Source organism: Lactuca saligna, chromosome 5, assembly GCF_052625555.1.
Source record: "Lactuca saligna cultivar CGN05327 chromosome 5, ASM5262555v1, whole genome shotgun sequence".
NCBI lineage: Eukaryota > Viridiplantae > Streptophyta > Magnoliopsida > Asterales > Asteraceae > Lactuca > Lactuca saligna.
The window spans coordinates 213,350,659-213,356,986 of NC_136421.1; the positions used below are offsets into that span (position 1 = coordinate 213,350,659).

At 31.0% G+C, this 6,328-nt stretch overlaps 1 pseudogene; it reads left to right on the plus strand.

Annotated features, from left to right (window-relative positions):
• The first annotated feature begins 3,800 nt into the window (after positions 1-3,800).
• Positions 3,801-5,896, plus strand: LOC145046234 (DNA polymerase I A, chloroplastic/mitochondrial-like; annotated as a pseudogene).
• Positions 5,897-6,328: the final 432 nt, after the last annotated feature.

Genomic DNA, 6,328 nt, shown 5'->3' on the forward strand with positions numbered 1-6,328 from the left:
ATAGTAAATGAGATTTAAAACATAGGTATCATCACCAAAGTTTTTGGTTTATCAAAATATGACTTTTATTATAAAATGCATAAAGTTGAGTTTATAAAATCAAATGAGTTTATTCTATAAATTCATGAAGTCATAAGTTTTTTATTGTTATAAAGAGATTTAAAATAGTGATTTTATAAATCATCCAAAACTCCAAGTCTTAAGTATAAAATAAAGTTTTATTAAGACTAGTATAGGTTCATAAAACTGATCTACGATTAAACTTTAAAATACTAGATGTTAGTTTATATTTGATCGCGATTAATGACAAATAAAATGAAGTTTTATTTGGCACCAAAAGAGTCTCATAACAAGTGATATGAATTTTACAAAATGGTATATGAATTGTTGGATGCATGTAATATTCATGAGACCATGTTTTTATAAACTATAATTGTAAAACATATATAAACCCTTATTTACGAGACTTCAAATCTATGCAATCCATTTAACATTGCGATTTTGTGCAATTCATATGGATTTTTGGATCACCATATTCTTTTGGGTTGTCAAAAATAGTCAACGTGTTTTTGTATTTTTTTTTTGGGGAAAAAGGTCAACTAACCATTTTTGAAATAGAACTCACATGTTTTTAAATGGATGATTTGATCAACTTCTTATGTGATAAAGCTCGTTAAAGCATAAGATTTTTGAGGCATAGATGAGATAAACATGCTAAGCTAAACAATAGTTGTTTAGGATCTCATAATCTAGGAGTTACATATCATATGCAATTTGTAATCACATCGAGTTTGATTAAGTTTATGAGATAGAGGTCACCTAACCATTTACTTGTTTCGTTACTTGGATCCTATACTTTAATACATTAATGTTTTAAGAAACAATATAAGCTATTAATTTTTAAAGACTAAATATTGAAAATACTAAATGAAACTTTGTTAAATTCTGTTGATAATTATTAATAATTTTACTCCCTACAAAACCTCTCTTTTATTGAGTTTCAAGCGATAGTACATTTGATGGTTATAATTTCTGTAACTGGTATAATATCTTGAGGTTCTACCATCAAGATAAATAGAAATTATATATACTGAAAGATGTCATACCTAAATAACCTCTGCAACCAGTTAGTCTGATCATGATACTTTGATGGAAGTATAATTGTGATGATGATGTTATGTCTCACATCGTATGGAAGAAATTAACCATGACTTGCAGAAAGTCTTGGATAATTATGAAACATATTAGATGTCTCATCAAGTAAAGCATATATTAAATTAGAACACTAGAAATAGTTTCAAATCTATTCAAGCATTGAATAAAAGGAAGTCTAAGAAATTATGCACTCATATAAACTTATAGTTCAGTTAAGGGAAATACAACATAAACCCGTAAATCATGAAAGCACTAAATGATTAGTGTTGTTTCTATTATGGAAGAAACTGGACACTAAAGGAAGAATTGCTCTGCTCATCTCATCGAGCTGAAGAAGGTTGACTTGGACAAGACTTCAAATATCTACATGATAGAACTATTTATTTTTCCATTATGCAATTAAGTATGTTATACTTCAGGTGACAATAATAATTGATATTATGTGTTGATGATTGGAAGAAATAATGAACTGATTATAAACGAATAGTATTTTGTGTTGAAGATATAACAAGTTTTATTATAGTCTTTTATTTAATCAATAAATGTATTGTACCTATCCTTATAGGAACATGTAACAGTTGTAATTTCTGAATAAATCTAGATTTACTTATTGTTTAATGGATGTTCACACTCATGTACTGAAACGATGTATTTTGTATTAAAGAATATTCTCTCATAATGTTATTTATGAAGTAAATCTATAATCTTTCATTAAATTAATATTCTGATCATAACACCTATATAATCAAATGATATTTGATTAGAACTTATATATTTCATAATCATCTTGACAATATAAATAAGAAATACTTATACCAATTTCAAAAGGATGCAATTTTTAAAGGCAAATGAGCTTGATTCATATGATATATGTGAATCCTATTTATATGGGAAGATGATTCAAAATTATCTTTATCTATTAGGAGTTAAAGAACAAAAGGGTTGGAAAATAGTTATAAATTAGTGATGTATGTAATCTTTTTCAATCTATGAATAGATTTGGTGATAGATACTTAATCAATTTCACTACCGACTTTTATTCATTATTGATGAAACCTTTTGATTTGGTCAAATTTTTCCATAGTGAAGATTGAAATACACATTAATGATATCATCATTAAGCTTTCGATCTAATAAGAAAATGAGTTTTGTAAACCATGTCTTCTTGGAACAACTTAGGAGTTGTGGAAATGATTCACAACTCATTTGGACAAAAACAGTCACTTGCCATTAGTATGTTTCTTGTGGCATAGGATTACCTGGTCACTTGAATCTATCTCTTGATATTCGAGGTAGCCTTCATATTCTCTAATGGGATAGGGTCCCCGGGCCACTAGCTGAATGTCAATAGTACAATTTTTTAAAAAGGATAAAACATAGACTTTGGAGTCTATTATATGATGTTTTAAAAGAACCATTTACTTTATAATTTTTAGAATTATGCTCACTGTAACAAATACATATATTGAACATATATATTCTCCAACCAAACAAGTGGATTAGATGCTTATATTAGGCTAAGGATAAAATGGTTTATCCTTATCTAAAAGGTATAGAGTTATAGAGCTTGTATTAGACAATAAGTTTAACCACTCTAGCATCTACTAACTGCATTCATGTAGAATATCCTAAATGATTGTTTAGGATGAAGTTTCTACTAACCCAACTAATTGTCATTCCATAAGACAAGTGATTAGAAAACTATTTTTCTAACTGGGAGCTATATGGAACTTTAAGAGCTTAAGAACCATAAACTAAATGCATCATAGTTTGGAACTAGCAAGTTTTCAACTATTGTTGTTTCTGCTCAATAGTTTATCATAAACTAATAAAACACATAGAGATGCATTCATATATGATTATCAAGTATGGGTTTGATTAATATTTCTCGATATAGTTTAACTATCAAGAGTAAAGTAAGTTTTCAAAGGAGAAAACATACATTAATAAAAATCTTTCCAGGATTTAAGATAACATCTCAGAGTAAGAATCTTCTTTCTTATAATTCAAATACATGGTGTTATTTAATTATGAATCTAGATGACTCTTATGTTTTTCTACAAAGCTAGTGGGAGCACAATAATATTTCTAATGTTATATGTAGTCAGCATACTGATTCATGGAATAAGGATCTATATAGATAAATCATGGCAACTTAAAGGATTAAGTAAAATTGCATTAGTTGTCAATGATCTTAAAATATCTTAAGATAAAGGACTCTGAGAGAGTCATCTTTTCAAATACGACATGCCATGACTTTCAGTAAAATCCTAGTGCAAATGCTTTTGAACTAGATAACATGATTGTATTCCATATGCTCCTGCAATTAGAGAAATCATATATCTTTACTATATTATTAAGCATATTGCCTATTTCTTGAAAATTAAGAGGTATACCTATTAGAACATCATGTACAATCCTATTAAGCATAATGAAAGCGTATGTTCATACTCCTTTGATTGTAACTAACGGTAGTACCTTCTCCCTATATGTAAACATGGAAACCCCTAATTTCATCTGGATACCACAATCATCGTTTCTCCCAAATCTCTTTGTCTCTCTAATTGATCACTTCAATCTCTTTTGTCTCTCTAATTGCTCTCCTTTGTTTTTCTATATATCATCTCTTATCTCAGTCGATTAATATGCATTGCTTGTGGAAGAACCCTTCGCCATCTCTTCTCTCGGACTCTCTGATAAAAACCCTAATCCATATCCCTCTTATTCCATTTAAGAAGGGTAAAGTTGTCATTATTCAACCTGTTGAAGAGCTTCAAAGGCTAGAACGGGAACCATAGGTTTGTTACTCAGCTTTAGATTCGATATGTACTCCTTTATGAGAGATTGAAAAAGTAAACTATTGAATATGGAGTGGAAGTTTAATGGGGTTACAAAGGGGACATTGTTTGATTTCTATGAACAATATTGGCGTCCTTTTAGGGAGCTTTTGGTGAAAATGGAAACTGAAGGGATGCTGGTTGATAGGGGATTATTTGATGGAATTGAGAAAGTCGCAAAATTGAAACAACAGATTGTTGATGACAGATTTAGAAACTGGGCATCAAAGTTGTTTGCAGATGCTAAGTTTATGAATGTTGGAAGTGATACACAGTTACGCCAGCTCTTTTTTGGTGGCATTGAGAACAGGTAGAAAATTTATGAATATTTAGCTTTTTGTTCAATGTTGAAAAAATTGTTAGCCTTTGATTTTGATTGTTGGCATAATTTAATTTGTTATGCAACAAAGATCAAACTCAATTTCTTCCAATGGAGAAAGAGTTTAAAGTTCCAAATATTGACAACATTATTGAAGAAGGCAAAAAAACCGCTACTAATTTCCATAAAATCAAGCTACATGCGATTTGTTTTGGTCTACAAATAGAAACGTACACATCATCCAGATGGCCTTCTATTTGTGTAGATGCTTTAAAAACCCTTACTGGAAAAATATCCATGGATTATGATTTTATAGATGATGACAATGCAGAGCTGGATGATGATTTTATTGAGTTGCCTGATAAAAAACCCGGAAATTTATTGAGTTCCGACTTATAATTTATAATGTCAAATTTAGAAAATTAATAAAATGTATTGGTTTTGTTTTTATGTTCATAGGGTAGCCATATATCTAGTAGAAACGGCGTATACATTGTTTGTTGAATATCAACATGGAAAAAGGACGTCTATCTAGTTGTATAACTGATTTATTTATGGTTTATAGTTGGAGCTTCGGATTCTTGCACATCTTGCAAACTGTAAGGCATGTTGGATGCGTTTGAAGTTGGTGGAGATTTTCATTCAAGAATTGCAATGAATATATATCCTTACATCCGTGAAACCATTGAAAGTAAACAAGTTCTTCTAGAATGGCATCCCCAACCTAGTCAGAAACTCCACTTGCTCCTCTTCTAAAGGTAAGCCAAGAGTTATATTTTTTCATTATTAGTGGGTATTTTTTTTGTGTTAATAGTGTTTTGTTTATGATTAGGATATGTTTGCTTCTGAAAGGAGAAAAGCAAAGATGCTTAATATTTCCATTGTGTATGGGAAAACTGTTGTTGGGCTGTCTCGTGATTGGAAGGTTTCGGTTGATGAAGAAAGAGAAACGGTTGCACGATGGTATGGAGGTAGAGAAGAGGAACAGGTGGAGTGTGTATATACATTGGATGTGTATGAGTGCTGAGGTGGCAAGAAGCACGTAAAAGGAAGCTCGCATAATTGGATGTGTATATACATTGTTGGGACGTGCACACACTTTTCCATCTACCAAAAATGCCCTTCCATCTCACAGATGTCACATTGAGCGTGCTGCCATTAATACCCCCCATTCCAGGTTTATTTTCTAACATAACAACCTAATTTTAAAAAAAGGAAGCGAGTAAATCTGATATAAGAAAATATATATTATGAATAGGGAAGTGTTGCTGATGTTGCTATGTGTGCCATGTTGGAATATCTAAGAAAACTTATTTGAGAGAACTTGGGTGGAAGCTTCTTCTACAGGTTTGATTTTGTTTTTTTATTTTTAAGAAAGATCTAAAATAAACAGATAAATGAGATTTGGAACATACATACACAGGTTCATGATGAAGTGATATTGGAAGAGACAACAGAGTCGGCAGAGATTGTGAAGAAGATAGTGGTGGATTGCATGTCAAAGCTTTTTGATGGGAAGAACATTGTTAAAGTTAGGCTATCAGTTGATGCTAAATTTGCAAAGAACTGGTACTCTGCCAAATAGACTAAAGTCATGCCACCCGTCCTCGTATGTTTTAGAGTTTGGAGTGGACTCTGGCTCTGCTCTATGAATTGTGGTAATGATATTGATTGATGACAAAATATGTGATGGAAGTTTTGCCTGCCTGTGTTAATTTTCTGAGTTTGATAAGAACCCTTCGCCATCTCTTCTCTTGAACTCTCTAATAAGATTACTATGCCTCTCTTTCTCCCTCTCTACATCAACGATGCTTACCGGAAATGAAGGTACAAAAATAAACGCATATGGCTTCTTATTTTTTTTTTTTCATATTAACTGATTTGAGTTTCATTTTCGTTCTAATTTATCCTATTATCTAAATTTTCTTTTTGATACATGCTACCTGCTAATCAATAGAGTCCTTCAAGAAGTTAACTAATTAAAAGAATCTTACAGGTATTAGTTCGTCTCTCTCTC